This window comes from Gasterosteus aculeatus, chromosome 8 (assembly GCF_964276395.1).
Source record: "Gasterosteus aculeatus chromosome 8, fGasAcu3.hap1.1, whole genome shotgun sequence".
NCBI classification, from domain to species: domain Eukaryota; kingdom Metazoa; phylum Chordata; class Actinopteri; order Perciformes; family Gasterosteidae; genus Gasterosteus; species Gasterosteus aculeatus.
In genome coordinates this window covers 22763264-22781599 of record NC_135695.1, presented here as the reverse complement: position 1 = coordinate 22781599, position 18336 = coordinate 22763264, and the positions used below count along the sequence as shown (strand labels likewise).

General features: G+C 49.4%; 1 protein-coding gene across 23 annotated transcripts in view; it reads left to right on the top strand.

Annotated features, from left to right (window-relative positions):
- Positions 1 to 11750: 11750 nt before the first annotated feature.
- The window catches only part of dab1a (DAB adaptor protein 1a), a 32095-nt gene continuing 25509 nt past the window's right edge, over positions 11751 to 18336 (top strand). For 17 of the 23 annotated variants that reach the window (XM_078107765.1, XM_078107764.1, XM_078107756.1 and 14 more), the window contains exon 1: positions 11757 to 11957. The gene's annotated coding sequence lies outside the window, so the exon portion shown is untranslated. Of the gene's footprint in view, positions 11958 to 18336 lie in introns of all 23 variants that reach the window. The other 6 variants (XM_078107750.1, XM_078107747.1, XM_078107748.1 and 3 more) reach the window with 2 other exon arrangements.

Genomic DNA, 18336 nt, shown 5'->3' with positions numbered 1-18336 from the left:
GAAGTCAGTGATCCAGCTGGGAGAGTTCGTCCTGCAGCAGAGACGGGATGATGGTGTTGAAGGATCCTGGCGTAGGTTCCTGGGGGGTCCAGATGCTGGAGGACGTAGTGGAGGGCCATGTTGATTTAGGTGGTTTGAACCATTAATGGAGGTAATTGGGGGTCGGAGCGCCGCCCCTCTGTTACGCAGATGATTCAACTGCATGAGACTCATCTTCACCTGGACTGAACCACCGAGTCAGGAACCAGGACACCAAACCGTCCCTAATGGTCATCGGGTCTGTCTGATGTATTAGTCCAGCTGATGGCCCAACACGCTACATGTATGTTAGACACACTCATGGGGGGTCAGAGTCATCCATCATTTCCGAGACCCTGACGGCGTCCTCGCCTCACTAATTGGGCTCGTGGGACGAGATGTGAGCACGCTGCCCTTTTCAGGAGACCATTCATTACAGAGCGGGAAGAACGAACACGTAGTCGCTCGCAGCAGGCGGGGGTGGGGGGGGGGGTTTAGCGAGGCAAAATAATAATTTATCATGTAATAATTTCAGCTCTTTGGTTTATGTTCTCGTCTCCTCAAAGAGGAACCTTCTGCTGGACGTCTCAGACAGCTGGAGGACAGACGGGCTGCAATTGAAACGTCGTCAGAAATGATTTTCTGTTAAGTTGTAATAGTCTCCAAACCATGAGCTCATTTGCATATTTTTAATTTTGTGTTTCATGTGAACCGACGCGTCACTTCCTGTATTCTATCGTCATCTAATGAATGTTCGCCGACTTGTCACTTCCTCTTTCGCTTATTCGGTCTTTGAGATTTTTTCCACCCTGCTGAGAAATCATGCTGGACGCGTGTGTGTGTGGTGTGTGTGTGTGTGTGTGTGTGTGTGTGTGTGTGTGTGTGTGTGTGTGTGTGCGTGTGTGTGTGTGTGTGTGCGTGTGTGTGTGTGTGTGTGCGTGTGTGTGTCCTATAGCTGTAACGGGAAGCATCCCTCCCGTCTGACTAACAGCTCGTTGGCGGCGAGATCTGTCGCTTCAGATCAGTTTCCGGATCAATCTCAATCAATACTCAGCTCCAGTGGCTGTTCAGAGGACACGTTGCCATGGTGACAACCTCCCCATCAAATCCACGTACCCGGGGTGGTCAAAGTGGCGGATGTCTGCCGTTGCATCGGGTGTAAGGGCGGGGGGGGGGGGGGGGGGCTATAAGGATATCAGTATGAGCTGTGGCGTAAAGTTGAGAAGCGTAATTAGCAAACTGGCTAGCTACCTAGCGGGAAGCTGGCTAGTTGGCTAGCATGCTAGCACCATGTTTTTGTTTCCATCCACAACCTCCGAGTAGATCCAACTTTGATCCATTAGATGTGTCTGTGGGGGGACGGGACATTTCCTGTCCCTCTATTTTTACCTCATGAATGTCACACGTGTTGTTGAGGAAATTATGCTGTTTAGATTATTTAGATTCGTCCCTCCCAGTCTGCTTATACACACACACACACACACACACACACGACACACACACACACACACACAGGGGTCCGGTAAGTGTCGGAAAGGAAGCGACAGAGGTGGAGGAGGGGTGGAGGAGGGGGGAGGGGGGAGGCAGCAAAGGGGCAGTCGGGGTCAATTAGAATTCATAAAAGACAAATGAATTCATAGCTGCTGCATCATGCCAATTACTTTTAATCACCTAATCAATTAGAGCCACTGTGGATAAATAGAAAATTAAGTGCGACTTCCCATCAGCCTCATCGGGTCACTTCCTCCTCCAGCTGGAGAATGGAAGCAACGCACAGGCCCTTTATTAAATATCCCTGTGGCCCCTTAATAAACAGATCTGATTATATCAAGCAGAGCAGAGACGAGGGGGAGGGGGGGGGTCCTCAGTGGAGAGAATATGGAGCACACAGGCCGAGTAAACGAGTAATTCAGAACTGATTGATTGAAAGAGTGAGAAGGAGTGCAAACGAGGGGGAGATATCAAGAGGGAGAGGGGTGAGATTAGGAGAGGGGGAGACGGCTGAAAAAGAAGGACCGTAGAGAGGGGGGAGACATCACAATGCATAGATGTGCTAGAAAGAGAGAGATGGAAACGTGGTGGTAGCCCCCACCCCCCTTACTCCCTCTCCCAAACATTCTCTGACGCCCCCCCTGCTGCTGCATCTTCTACACATCCCGTAACCTAGTTTGAGTCCAGCCATCGGCTCGGGGCTGCTGGGTAAGGGAGGGGCAGCAACATCAGGTGAAATACGGGGAGGGGGGAACCCAGTGGTTAGTATTCACGGGGTGTCGGTGGGAGATGTTCGGGGGGGCTGCGTTCTGCGTGAGGCTGTTTTCAACCATGTGACCTACAAAATGATTTGATGTACTGCCTGTTTCTTTCAGTGAAGCCAGAGCGTCACGTCTTAAAGCTGCATTCTGTGTAGTGACCAGCAGGGGGCGACTCCTCTGCTCCCATAGACGTCTATGAGGAAATGACTCTACTTCTCTGTAGTGACCAGCAGGGGGCGACTCCTCTGCTCCCATAGACGTCTATGAGGAAATGACTCTACTTCTCTGTAGTGACCAGCAGGGGGCGACTCCTCTGCTCCCATAGACGTCTATGAGGAAATGACTCTACTTCTCTGTAGTGACCAGCAGGGGGCGACTCCTCTGCTCCCATAGACGTCTATGAGGAAATGACTCTACTTCTCTCTTGATTTATTCCCTCAGTAAACGTTGTAAACATGAGTTTATGGTCTCAGTCTCTAGTTTCAAGTCTTCTTCAACACAACATGATGTTCATTTAGTGACTGATGGTCCATTAAGGGTCAAACAGACCATAAAGCAGGGGAGGCTTTAGGGCGGGGCTACACGCTGATTGACAGGTCTCTAATAGAGACGTATATTGCTTCGCTGTGTCATTTTCAGTCCATATATGGTCACTTACTTTAATTTACTTGGGGCAAAGATGGCAACAGGCAAAATCCCAGACATGAAAACCTCCCACCGTGAGTTCAGTGGGATCTTCTGGTCCATCGGAGAAAGGCAGATGTCTCCATGGACAACATCTCCACCTTTGAGTCCGTTTGCACTGAAACATCCAGAGTCATTTGTCTTTCAGGTCCAGCTTCACTCATCGCCTCCCTCCTGCTGCACGTGTCCTCCGTGTGGATCGCAGCCAGACGGTCAATCCATCTTCATTCCTGCACATTAGTCTCTCTCCATGTCTCACCCTCTCTCTCTAATGTGACCCCCTCTCCCCCCCCTCCCCCTCCAGCCTCCCCGTCTTTGAGGCCAACGGCCTCTCACGCTGCCGTATTAATGTGGTGTGAGTGTGTGTGTGAGAGTGTGTGTGTGTGTGTGTGTGTGTGTGTGTGTGTGTGTGTGTGTGTGAGTGTGTGTGAGTGTGTGTGAGTGTGTGTGTGAGAGTGTGTGTGTGTGTGTGTGTGTGAGCGTGTGTGTGAGTGTGTGTGTGTGTGTGTGTGTGTGTGTGTGTGTGTGTGTGTGAGTGTGTGTGTGTGTGTGTGTGTGAGCGTGTGTGTGAGTGTGTGTGTGTGTGTGTGTGTGAGCGTGTGTGTGAGTGTGTGTGTGTGTGTGTGTCCTGGCCTCTACTCTCTTATCTCGCAGCTCTCATTAACCAGGTTTTTGTTTTCGTTAGCTTTATTAGCATTCCCATGACAGTGGCTGTTGGCCTAGGCTAAACGTTAGGCTAAACGCTAGGCTAAACGCTAGGCTAAACGCTAGGCTAAATGCTAGGCATGAGGAGCCACTCTGCCCCTCCTCATTAACATGAGCCTGGTTACATTTGTGAGGGCACGACACAGCGTTCCATAGCGTTCGTCGTTTGTCTGTTAAAAACAGACCGCCGCGTGAATCCAGGCCCACGAGGCTACACGGCAGCACCAGGACCAGCACCAGCACCAGTACCAGCACCAGCATCAGCACCAGGACCAGGACCAGGACCAGCACCAGCACCAGCACCAGCACCACCCACCCAGACATCAACAGGACGCGGGTCCTTAGCTGGATTCTTCAGACTCATCGCCGTGTTTAAATCCATCAATCACTCGTGACGTGATGCAGCAGACTGTGAGATCCAGATGAATGTGAGTAGGGATGGAGAACCACCTCCACTCCACCCGAACCCCCCCCCCCCCACGGCATAGGTGGTGTGCTCACATGGGGGAGGCCATTAGCATAGCGATTAGCATAAGTACTTTACATGTTAAACTGTAGAGGTGACGCTCGAGAGGAGCAGGAGAGACGAGAGCTTCCAGAGACGCGTCCTCATCGTTGGCCTCAAAATCTGACTTGTTACTGTGAGCGCGGTGATACGGAGCGCCCGGGTCAATGTGAACAGGGGCTGTGCATCATCGCCCAATAACGCCCCCCGACCCTCTCAACCAATCAGAACCCGTATTATAAATAAACCACATCATGGCCGACGGGGCAGATGGAAGTACGGACATTACTTTTAAAGACAGAAATGTAGTGGTGGGCTGTAAATGACGTGCAGGTGCAAAGAAGAGATCTAAGAGGAGCAGTTGGAATCTTATGAAGCACCTGTTGAATCAACAAATGATGCTGATGATGCAGCAGGTGAGTCAGGCAGAGACGCTACGTTGACTGCTCGCTATGTCGTCCTGTCAGCCGTCAATTTGCCTGAAGTTTTGTCTTAAGTTAAGTATTAAAAGGGACTTTTGATTTGAGGCCTGTTTATTGGGTTTGACTGTTCAGCACTGTTCATATTCATTACATTTAAAAATCAGACATAAAAGTAACTTAAAAGTTACTTTCCCCAGTAACTAATTACTTCTGATACACAGTAACTGGTAAGTAATTAAAGTACCGTTAAAAGAAGTAACTAGTAAATGAAACTAATTACTCATTTCAGTAACTTGCCCGACACTGTTGGTCATACATGTTGTATGATGTGTTTCTGCGTGTGTAGTCGGAGGTCACAGTGACCTCACAACATACTTATTCACATGCTAAACCGTTGAAATATGGTTAAATATTCAGCTTTCATTTGCTTTGGGAGGTTCCGACTTTCCATCACCTTCTTATTTGATCCATTGTTGTAAATCTCAGATCCCAAAAATACATAATTCCAGTTACCTGTTTCTCCCCCAACAAATGCCGCCTGACCTGTAGCTGCTCTAAACACACATAAAAACAACAGCAACCAGTCATTTAAATACATGGACGTAAACATAAAGGCTCCGTTCATCCCGTTGATGAGTGTGAGCGCCACACTGCCTCAGTACGATGTGTTCACTGTCCTGTGAAGTGTTACGTTACTGATGACGTCATCCCGTCCAGGTCACTTTACGGAACTCAGTTCTGCAAGTCGAGCCCTGAATGCATCTTGTAACTACGTTTTGTTAAGTAAATCTTTTCAAACTGAGTCACAGACTGAAGACTCGTTACGCGTCGCGCTCAAACAGTCGGCACCAGTCGAGGTAATACGGGTCAACGTGGACGGAGACACGACTGAAAAAAGCTTCGCTAACGATGGAAAGAAGAACGGATTATCACGCGGAATAAACCCTGAGCCGCTACAACGAGGAAAGTCCTCATTTCATCACTTTAACGATTTCCTCATCGTTTTCATTGTGAAGTGTGTTGTGATCAACATGAACCGTCCCACGTTCAGCATTAGAGGAGCGTTTACTGAAGGAGTGGATGTCGAGCTGCTGATTGTTTCTGTGGAACAGGTGAGTCTGCAGGTGAGGGTGGAGGTTCACAGGGTGGAGGTTCACAGCTATTACGCAATATAGTTCCAATTAGACGTCAGGAGGCGGAGCCATCAGGCCGCAATCAGCTGGTGGTCATTAAAGACGTTCTGGTTCCCTTCTTCTGTTGTCTGTGGGGGGGGGGGCAGCTTCAGTAACACCTGTGTGTGGTTACAACGTGTGTGTGTGTGTGTGTGTGTGTGTGTGTGTGTGTGTGCGTGTGTGTGAGGATACAACACACGTGTTGTATTCTCACACACACAGCAGCTCACGCCCGGCTGCCCATGTCATTAGTATGTGAGAGCATGACTGTGTGTCTCTCTGTGCCGTGTGTGTGTGTGTGTCTGTGTGTGTCTGTGTGCGTGTGTGTGTGTGTGTGTGTGTGTGCGTGTGTGTGAGGATACAACACACGTGTTGTATTCTCACACACACAGCAGCTCACGCCCGGCTGCCCATGTCATTAGTATGTGAGAGCATGACTGTGTGTCTCTCTGTGCCGTGTGTGTGTGTGTGTCCGTGTGTGTCTGTGTGCGTGTGTGTGTGTGTGTGTGTACCTTGGAGCTGGATAGAACACTGTTTCCAGCCTCCTCATCTTCTTTCAATGGTTCCAAACAGACTGAAGCAGGGGTTCTTTAGGGCGGGGCTACACGCTGATTGACAGTTCTCTACTTGTCAGTTGACGTGTACAGCGTCTGTACTTCCTCCTCAGTCCTGATGAGGGCTCATATACACACTGGAGGACACACACTGGCCTGTTCATTTCCTGCCGTGAAGTCAGATAAAGAATCGGACAGCTTTGATTTATTCACTTCATATTCTCCTCCTGTCATGAACGTGCAGTTCATGTCTCACGTTCCTGCTTTACCCTTCACGTGATTATGAGGACACACGGGGGAGAGATTGTTTGGGAGGCGAGAGAAAGAGAGAGATGGCTGTTTGGATACCCAGGATGCACCTCTCCACTTTGTGTGATCTGATTTCACAGCACACAGCGAAAGCTTTACAGAAAGAGGAACTGTGGATTTACCGACAGAAAGAACGGTCTAAAGGTTGCAGGGGCGTGGCCAAGTGGCTCATAAGCCACCTGATTGGTCCATCAACTTTCTTTTTAAGTTAACTTCTACTTCAAAATAACACCGTAATGTTAATTAGAGGCCAGGTCCCCCACCTCCCCCCTACCGCACCCTCTGCATCTTATCTCATCTGTCACTCAGCGGCTCCTCCAATGAGCTCATTCTGAGCCACATCCCTGAAAGGATCCCGCCTCCATCCACCTGTCCGTCATCTCTCCGTCCTCCTGTTTCTGCTCATTGAAAGCAGTTTATAAAATGAGCAGACGATCCCCCCGCTCGCCAAGGCTTCTATTCCATTAGTCTCTTTAGTCTGTGTGTGTGCCGCTTCGGGGGGCTTGAGGCTTGAGGCTTGACTCAAGTGCTTTTTCTTAATGAGCCCCCCCCCCTCCTGTTTCTCCCCTCCTCTCTCCTCCAGGTGAGCTCGGGGTCTCAGAGGAGCAGTGATATGGACCCAAAGAGTGACGTCATCCAGGTGTGTGTTCAGCTCTCGTAGCACAGCATCCTTTTTCAATATCGCCACGCCATCCTTTCACCCAAGGACGACCCTCCCCGAGGAGAACCCGCCCTAAAGAGAACCCTCACTAAGGAGAACCCTCCCCAAGTAGAACCCGCCCTAAAGAGAACCCTCACTAAGGAGAACCCTCCCCAAGTAGAACCCGCCCTAAAGAGAACCCTCACTAAGGAGAACCCTCCCCAAGTAGAACCCGCCCTAAAGAGAACCCTCACTAAGGAGAACCCTCCCCAAGTAGAACCCTCCCTAAAGAGAACCCTCACTAAGGAGAACCCTCCCCAAGTAGAACCCTCCCTAAAGAGAACCGCACCCTAAGGAGAGCCAACGGATCCTGTTCTCATGTGGTGGACCACATCAGAAGAACCTCCTGATCAGAACCCTGAAAGAGTTTAACAACAGCAGCTGAGGAGATCCCACCTTGTGGAATGTCTGAATATCCCTCTGGTGTATTATACACTGTGTACATATATACATAGTGTATATAATGTACATACACATACACTTTGTTGGGTTCTTTTTCTGCATCATGAAACAGGAAGTGATGATAAATGGAGTTTTGTCATGTGAAAGCTTAATACGACACCACAAAGAAGAGAGAAAGTGTCGCACAACAACACTGATGCTGTGAAGTGATTATAAAATGCTGATTAGCTTCTGCACTCATTAAACAATTAGCACAGAATCATTATCTCATTACTTTGTTGTGACTATTGTTTTTTTGTTTGTGCCGCAACACAACTTTCCTTCCCTCCCCTCTGATGAAGTGTCTCCACATGCAGGAATACACCCTTTACTTCCATCTGTTACTGTGTCTACACATGCAGGAATACACCCTTTACTTCCATCTGTTACTGTGTCTACACATGCAGGAATACACCCTTTACTTCCATCTGATGATGTGTCTACACATGCAGGAATGCACCCTTTACTTCCATCTGATGATGTGTCTACACATGCAGGAATGCACCCTTTACTACACATGCAGGAATGCACCCTTTACTTCCATCTTATGATGTGTCTACACATGCAGGAATACACCCTTTACTTCCATCTGATGATGTGTCTACACATGCAGGAATGCACCCTTTACTTCCATCTGATGAAGTGTCTCCACATGCAGGAATACACCCTTTACTTCCATCTGTTACTGTGTCTACACATGCAGGAATACACCCTTTACTTCCATCTGATGATGTGTCTACACATGCAGGAATACACCCTTTACCTCCATCTTATGATGGGTCTACACATGCAGGATTACACCCTTTACTTCCATCTGATGATGTGTCTACACATGCAGGAATGCACCCTTTACTTCCATCTGATGATGTGTCTCCACATGCAGGAATTCACCCTTTACTTCCATCTGTTACTGTGTCTACACATGCAGGAATTCACCCTTTACTTCCATCTGTTACTGTGTCTACACATGCAGGAATACACCCTTTACTTCCATCTGATGATGTGTCTACACATGCAGGAATGCACCCTTTACTTCCATCTGATGATGGGTCTACACATGCAGGAATTCACCCTTTACTTCCATCTGTTACTGTGTCTACACATGCAGGAATACACCCTTTACTTCCATCTGATGATGGGTCTACACATGCAGGAATTCACCCTTTACTTCCATCTGTTACTGTGTCTACACATGCAGGAATGCACCCTTTACTTCCATCTGATGATGGGTCTACACATGCAGGAATTCACCCTTTACTTCCATCTGTTACTGTGTCTCCACATGCAGGAATTCACCCTTTACTTCCATCTGTTACTGTGTCTCCACATGCAGGAATTCACCCTTTACTTCCATCTGTTACTGTGTCTCCACATGCAGGAATTCACCCTTTACTTCCATCTGTTACTGTGTCTACACATGCAGGAATTCACCCTTTACTTCCATCTGTTACTGTGTCTCCACATGCAGGAATTCACCCTTTACTTCCATCTGTTACTGTGTCTCCACATGCAGGAATTCACCCTTTACTTCCATCTGTTACTGTGTCTACACATGCAGGAATACACCCTTTACATGCAGCAGACATGTTAATGGAATATGACTGATGATTACACATCCTGATGGAAGCCTCAACGTGTGTGACACACACACACACACACACACACACACACACACAGACAGACACATACACACATAAACAAGCTCTTCTATCTTAAACAAACAAACAAGTCAACCTGTCACCTAGATTTAGATTATTTGCATATGAGAATGTAGAATAAGTCCCTTTGTCGTAGCTCCTCTACATGTTGTTTGCACATCTTCAGATTAACACGGTTCCCTCTCCTGGTCTCCTTATGCCAGGTCTCAGATATCTGAGGGGGACACGTACCTTTATCAGTTTTTGAAGACTTCATACTTCCTATTTGGTGATTACGTGGATTACACGGAAATTGATTTTGTGTGATGCAATGGTTCCTACTTCTCTGTTCACATACGTGTGAAGTTATTATTACCAGCTTTGGCTATAATGGCCATAACTTGTCTATTATAGCCAGCGTAGACACTTTGAATGTAGACCACCTCCTCATAGCTGCGTCACCTTCATGGATGAATCACTTAACGTATTACCTTTCACTTCGTCACCTCAAAACCTGAGAACCTGTCTCAATGAATGGAAGTAAATGGGGCACAAGTTGAACATCGACAGAAATATGTTGTTACGATTCATCCCGTCGAATGATGACTAAAACTCCAATGTGTTCATTTTTAGTGAAATGTGGCCCCTTATGGGCCAGGACGTTGTTTCCCCTTCAAGCGAAGAAGTGAAGTAGAGAAGTAGTGAGAGGATTAATCCGCTTTTGTTTACTTCCACTCTTTAATACTTTTCTCTAGGTATCACAAGTAAAGTAAGAACTATCAAACCCGTCAAACGCCTCGCTCAGTGTCCCCCATGTTCAGTGTGAGTGGGCATCACGTGCACATGTATAAATACTTGGTGAATGCTTTGTGTTAGAAGGTTCTAATCCTCTCTGCTGGAGCTCGGCAGGCTGCCTTTGTCGCCTTTAACAAGTTGGACCCGTTTCGCTGATGAAACGTTCATTTCCCTTCGCTCTCTTTTCCTCTCGCCTGCCCGTCGCTGCCTGCTTCTCAGGGAACAACGCTTCGAGAGGGACGCTCCCTGTGAGGACCCTCAGGGACAGACGTGCATCCAGCCAGCTTCTGTGTGACACAAGAGAGCAAAGACAGGAAGCTGCCCACAAGCTGAGAGAGGAGGGGGAGGAGGGGGGGAGGAGGAGGGGGAGTCTAGGCAGATACTGAAGGAGGGGAGATGTAATGAAAAGGGCAAAGATACTGAAGTGTGGGAGGGAGATATACAGGAGGGAGGAGGTAGACCACAGGTATACTTAGGTAGGCAGGTGGAGATGGAAGGATCTGGAGGAACGGGAGGTTGACAGGACAGATGACTTTGACCCCCCCGAGCCTCTCGTCCACCAGAAGAAGGAACCGTCACAAGCGTTCCACACATTCTGGTCGTTACCTTAAACGATGACTTGCACTGATTGCAGTCAGCCAGGTTGCGTTTGAATTGAATTAAATGTGGCCGTTGGTAAGCGCTAATTCAAAATTAGCTAATTAGCATTACCAAGTCTTCCATTAGCTCCGGCGGTCGACCCTGCATGCGTGGTGAGGTGACCGGACGGAATTTTATTTCCAATTGCAGGCGATCTACGGCTCTGCCTGGCCGTCGACCTATTGGGCCCCGCTGGTCCAACGACCCCCAGTGGACTGATTAGGAACAGCAGCTACATCTATAGAAATGCAATTAATGTCGTCCTGTAATCGTCACTAGCAGAGTCATCGAGTCTGACATCAGTCGATCGTGTGCCATCGATTAAAAAAAATGACGTCACGTCACGCATGTTCCACCGCGGGAAGTGACTGAAACGGATGCTAATGCTAAGTAGCGATCCTTGCTTACTAACAGACACATTTATTTAGATTCCAAAGCAACCCAGAGGAGCTCGTGGTTTTCTACATATCGACTTGTTTGGCGCTGACAGCAGTGCTGTTGATACTACTGTGACACCCCCCAACGGCCCGTCCTCGGAGGGGAGGGGTAGATCGCCATGACTTGGTCAGTTGAAACCTAGCCGGCTAGCAGCTACCTAGCGGCTCACGCGACTAGCGTGACTACAACAGAACTCTGATGACTCCGATTTCCTCCTCGACTTTTAATTTCTAACCAAATCCCCGTCACTCCTCATTTCTCTCTGCTTTCATATTTTGCTCATTATAGTTTTGTTAATACCCCCCCCCCCCCCATTCTCCAGCCACCCCCAACCCACTCCCCCTCCCCCCCCAACCCACTCCCCCTCCATGGAAGCTGGAAATCAGCACAGTTCGGCAGCGGAGGGGTTAAGCCGAAACTAGGCTCGTGATTGGCTGCCGTCCGGCGGTCTGAACCCGCCTACAGAAGGAGGTAACCAGGCAACCTCGGGGGGGGCGGGAGGGGGGCGGGGAAACCCCGCGCTGGAAGGAGCCCGGCACAGTTTTGAGGGGCTCGCAGAGGGAAGATGTGACCGGGATGGAAGCGTGGATTACCGGCCGTGGATGTCAGAGCTCACCGGGAGCGGCGGATTCTAACGGGATTCTCTCGACTTGATTTTAACCAAATGGGAACTAAGTGGTGCAAAGGTAAGAAGTGCGCCAATGCATCACGTGTGCACGCTGCCCGGTCCCGTGCACCGGGGGGCACAAAGTGTTTGAGCCGATGTCTGGACATAAGAGGAGACGTATTCAATCAACGTTAGTGCTCCATCGGGATCCACTGTGCGCGTGTGCGCGCGTGTGCGTGGGACATTGTGGTCCGGGTCTCGGTGGCGGGAGGGTCGCCGTCTCTTGCCCCCCGTAGCTTCTCATTATCTGTTACACGAATTGATACAAACGTCTCCGCTGCGCGTGCGTGTCCGCGCGCACTTAACGGTCACTTAACGTTATTACACTTCCGCTCCTGGTTTACGGCGCATCTCCACAAGTTGGAGACACCGCGATTTATTCCCTCTGTTTGGGCTTCCTGCCCTGCGCGTGCGTGAATGAACGCATGAATGGAAGCGAAGTGACGAGGCGGGTTATTTAGAGGATGGAGATGATGAGGAGGAGGAGGAAGAGGAAGAGGAGGAGGAAGCGACCTGGAGACATGAAGCTAAAGGTGTTGTGAGGGGGGGGGGGGGGGGGGGCTGCAGATAAAAGCCGCATTAATCAAGACGCTGTTGAGACTCTGCGTGTGTGTGTGTGTGCGTGTGTGTGTGTGTGTGTGTGTGTGTGTGTGTGTGTGTGTGTGTGTGTGTGTGTGCCTCTGTGTGTGTGTGTGTGTGTGTGTGTGTGTGTGTGCCTCTGTGTGTGTGTGTGTGTGTATCTCTGTGCGTGTGTGTGTGTGTGCCTCTGTGTGTGTGTGTGTGCCTCTGTGCATGTGTGTGCGTGCCTCTGTGCGTGTGCGTGTGTGTGCGTGTGTGTGTGTGTGCCTCTGTGCGTGTGCGTGTGTGTGCGTGTGTGTGTGCGTGCCTCTGTGCGTGTGCGTGTGTGTGCGTGTGTGTGTGTGTGCCTCTGTGCGTGTGTGTGTGTGTGTGTATCAGATGTACTGCCTACTACCTATATTTCCTTATTAATATATAAGTAACAGGAAGTCTTGCTGTGTCACAGACGTGAATCACAGTATGATCCTACTATCATTACCAAAGCGTGTCACATGTCATATGTATCCTGGTTACACAGGTTTACTGGTAGTCATTTAAACATGTCTATTCTATGTAGTTTTCATATTCATACCTTCCAGAATGATGATTACGGCACTCTGGTGAAATGGTGGCGTAGCTACTTTAGCTTAGCTGAAGACAAACCGCTGTCTTACTTCTGCTTGTTTGGGCCCAGCAGGCGTCTCCCCGTCGCCGTGGTAACCGAGCATTGTGTGGAAACTCTCAGAGAACCTTTCTGAAGGCTCCTTTCTCCTTCTTTCAATACTTCTTTTTTCCTCTTGCCCTTTCTCCAGCCTCCCCCCTCTCTGTGCCCCCCCTGGGAGGGCAAGTAGGTCCCCGGGGACTCCTGAAGGACTCAAAGTCCTTTGTGAACTCAACCGGGAACCCAGAGCTTGATGTTCTGGTTGTTTACCCTGTACAAACATGCCCCCCCCCCCCGGAGACCCCAGACAGCAAAACGCCCCTGGTTCAGAACCTGTGAGTTCATCCATTTGGTGGAACACCACCCGTGACCTGTTTACACCGTCAAGCACGTTGCCCTCTTACCCCCGGCGACATGTTGCCATGGATACGACACACGGAGTTGAACTTTCTCTCTCCCCATCAGCACTAAAACCATTCATAGGCATCATCAAGACATCCAGCTGCCCCCCGCACAGCGCCAGCTTCTCCTCCCTTCTGTTTCTGCTGCGTCATTTTAAGCAGGTTGCTACATGTTTAATATTGTCTCTTTACTAGTCGGGGGTTGACCGGTGTCTGCCCGTCCCATTGAACCACATCCCCCGTCTGTGTGTGTGTTCTCACATATAATTGGCATGGAGAAGATCTCTGCAGGCCGCTGGGAGAACGTCTCTACGTACGTATGGATCTCCAGGCCCTGATTCACTGGGAGTGGATTTTGTGTTTGGATTCTGGGCATCAGTCACACAAACAGACACACACAGACCTAAAGATACAGAGCTACTCTTTCCACCAATCACAACTACTTCTTCAATACCAACAGTCCACTAAAGCCTGTTTCTCTCTCACACACACACACACACACACACACACACACACACGCAAATTCCATCCAGAGGTGCACATCCAGCTGCCAGCTAATCTGCCCCTGCGGTCCGTAATCTGTAATCTTTTTAAAACCCTGACCACACTACTGGGATTAGCATCTGCAGACACCGCACCGCGCGCACACGCATGCACGCACACGCACACAGACACACTTTGGTAGCCTTAGTTTGTGGAGGACATTATAGGTATAAGGACTATTAATTAAGAAGTCACATGTTGATCAGTGGCTTTATCACAGGATCACTATTAGTTTGATCATTCAACAGTCTTTGAGTTTGGGAACGTTTCATCTCCCTTTGTAGAGTCTGTTCGGTTTGTCCCTCCAGGGCCGCCGTAGAAACATGGCCGCCAGCTCAGTTTGCAGATTCCGGCCTTTGAAGCGGTGTCCTCTCCCTTAACCTCCGGGGGGCGACTCCTCTGGTGGTTTTGTCTGCAACTAGCAAACAGGAAGTGACCTCATCTGGGCTGAGAAGGATGCACACGCCGTGTACGTGACGGCCACCACGGTGGGTGGCGCGGCAGGAAGCAGGGCTCAAACGCAGTTTGACAACAAAAAGTACTTTTAATAACTCAAAACTTCAAAAGTAAAAAATGCAGAGGGAAAAAACATGGACAGAAAAAAGGCGGAACGGACCAGGAACTCACAGGCGAGATGACAACAGACGAGAGGAACGTCCACAAACACCTTCAGACATTCACGAGTACGAACGACATTCAACGACGCGGCAAAAGACGCACGTGGCTTAAATACACTGGGGAGGTGCAGGTGGAACCAATCAGACAATCACAGGGGACGACAGGACACGGCAGGAAGTGAAGTTAACGCAGGGACACAAAGAAAAACAGGAAATGAAGCCAAACCGCGACAGTACGTCATGAGTGACTCCATCTTAATAAACGGAGGTCTTCCTGGTACAGTCTGAACGTTGTGGGCGGGTCTTAGATGATTTTTGGAGCACATGGCCTTCGACGATCTTCCCAAACCTCTTTATTCTCGTATGAGAGCAGATTCCAGAGGAACGCTTGGTGCTTTCTAACGACCACACTGGAACACGTCAATAGCTTCATGTCCTCCATCCGCTTCTTTACCTTCACTCTGTCCTCGGAGTCTGGTAATCCATCTCTCTCTCTTCCTCCCCCTCTGTCTCTGCATCCGTCACCCTCTGTTTCTGCCTCCAGGGCAGCTTCAGGGCAGATGCTGAAACAAGGATCTGCCCCCCCCCCCCCCTCCGGCAAGGTGTTCACGTCATTAATGGGTTTTTCGCTGTACTCACCGCCCTTCATCATCCACTAAGAAGAGGCCTTTGTACCATGTTCTTTATTCAAGGCTGGATTTATTATTTTATTCGATGGATAATGAATGCAGGGGGGGTTGATGGGTGGGGGCCTGTTAGGACGCCCCCCTGTGGAACGGCTTCATCAACTTTAGCGGCAACAAAGTTTAATGAACAGGTACAGGAATAGAAACGTTTCGCCTTTATATTTCTCTTCTTTTCTTTGGCGTTTTTCTCCCTGAGCTTTTCCAGCGCTGCTCACCATGAATTATTAAACCGTCCTCCGCTTCGCCCTCGCTGCCGCGTTTCAGCTTCCTTTGCATTAGAGTGGATGAAGCCCTTCAGCTGGCTGATGTCATTCAAACGACCAGAAACAAATCAAACTGACTCATTATGGACTCACTAATTATTTACGAGAGCAAAATGACCACAAATCCAAACTAAGCTGCTCCGTTTCTCATCGTGGCATCACTGTGACATCACCGTGGCATCACTGTGACATCACTGTGGCATCACTGTGACATCATCGTGGCATCACTGTGACATCACCGTGGCATCACTGTGACATCACCGTGGCATCACTGTGACATCACCGTGGCATCACTGTGACATCATCGTGGCATCACTGTGACATCACCGTGGCATCACTGTGACATCTTCGTGGCATCACTGTGACATCACCGTGGCATCACTGTGACATCACCGTGGCATCACTGTGACATCATCGTGGCATCACTGTGACATCACCGTGGCATCACTGTGACATCACCGTGGCATCACTGTGACATCATCGTGGCATCACTGTGACATCACCGTGGCATCACTGTGACATCATCGTGGCATCACTGTGACATCACCGTGGCATCACTGTGACATCACCGTGGCATCACTGTGACATCACTGTGACATCATCGTGGCATCACTGTGACATCACCGTGGCATCACTGTGACATCATCGTGGCATCACTGTGACATCACCGTGGCATCACTGTGACATCATCGTGGCATCACTGTGACATCACTGTGGCATCACTGTGACATCATCGTGGCATCACTGTGACATCACCGTGGCATCACTGTGACATCATCGTGGCATCACTGTGACATCACCGTGGCATCACTGTGACATCATCGTGGCATCACTGTGACATCACCGTGGCATCACTGTGACATCACCGTGGCATCACTGTGACATCATCGTGGCATCACTGTGACATCACCGTGGCATCACTGTGACATCATCGTGGCATCACTGTGACATCACCGTGGCATCACTGTGACATCACCGTGGCATCACTGTGACATCATCGTGGCATCACTGTGACATCACTGTGGCATCACTGTGACATCATCGTGGCATCACTGTGACATCACCGTGGCATCACTGTGACATCATCGTGGCATCACTGTGACATCATCGTGGCATCACTGTGACATCATCGTGGCCTCATGAGGTGTTTTCATGAGACGAGTATCAACAGGAAGTAACATCCAGCATTTCTCAATTGATCTTGAGATCTCTAGTTTAAAGTGACATCCAACCATTGTACATACATGTACAGGTATATACCTGTAGGTATAGTATGTATAGTAAGTATGGGTCGTGGAGATGGAGGCTTGTGTATCAAGTCTTCACTCGCTGGGTCCATCCATCTATGGATTGTCTATGGGATGGATGGACCCAGCGATGCTCCAGACTCTGCAGTGAGGTTTGGCTGTTGTAATGGTGTGTGTGTGCGTGTGTGTGTGTGTGTGTGTGCGTGTGTGTGCGTGTCCCGTGGAGTGTGTTATGAGGGGCCTGGGGAGTCCTCAGAGGAATCGTTGTGAATGAAGACGGGAGGGATGAGGAGAGGAGGAACGCTTCCAGGTGTTGCAGCCGTTTAATCACTCACCTGTGAGACTAATGAGATGAGACCACACACACACACACACACACACACACACACACACACACACACACGTGTGCACACACACACACACGCACACGCACACGGTCACTCGTAGACTGGTGGGACTAATTACCCTAACTGGGGCGCGGTGGGCTCAGCAGCTGGCCACTGCCCCCCCGGCGCTCCTGATGGGTGATGGGGGATATAGATTATGGTGTATATAGAGTGGGGACGCACCTCCTTCTACTTCGCCATGAATTCATTTATCAATAAATCAGCTCCCATGTTGAATGAACGTGACTCTGCTGATTGATCAGGATTAAATAAAATAAGCCCCCCCCCCCCCCTCAGTAATAAGCCGACATATAACAGGTTAGTAAAGGGTTCACCCTTCGCTAAGCCCCGCCCCTCAAACACAAAGAGCCCAATCATAGCGTAGCATCGACTAGCTGCGACAAGCTCCGCCTCCGTGTAAGATGTTTCCTGAGGTCCTGCATCTTGTTCCTCGCGTGACAGCGTGACTCCACGTTAGCAGCGCCAGCGTAGCGGCGAGGGGCGGGGCTTAGTGAAGGCACAATGAGTCCGATTTTCATGCAGACCGGGTTCATGTTCTCGATGTGATTGGCTCTCTGCACAGGACGAGAGGACCTCATGATACTGTGTGTGTGTCTGCATCAGCTAGAAAAGCCTGTAGATTGTGTGTGTGTGTGTGTGTGTGTGTGTGTGTGTGTGTGTGTGTGTGTGTGTGTGTGTGTGTGTGTGTGCGTTTTCGTGCCTCGGCGGTGTAATTAAGTGCTTTGAATAATTGATGATTGCATCCCTTATTAAGTCTGTCTCCTGCTCGGCTCTATTTTTAAGCACCAGTAGGCTCCCTCTTCTCGTTCCCCCCCCCTACGCAGCGGCCCCCCGGTCCCCCAACACGGGGCCACGTTGTGGACGAACGAAATCGAGTGGACATTGGGGCTTTTCGCATAGTTGTTGAAAACAACTATTTGGACATATCTGAATATTCGAATATATCAGTTTTTTTAAAGCGAATATTTGAACATCCTTTTTGAGCAATTTTGTATGGAGACCATAAACTCAACGC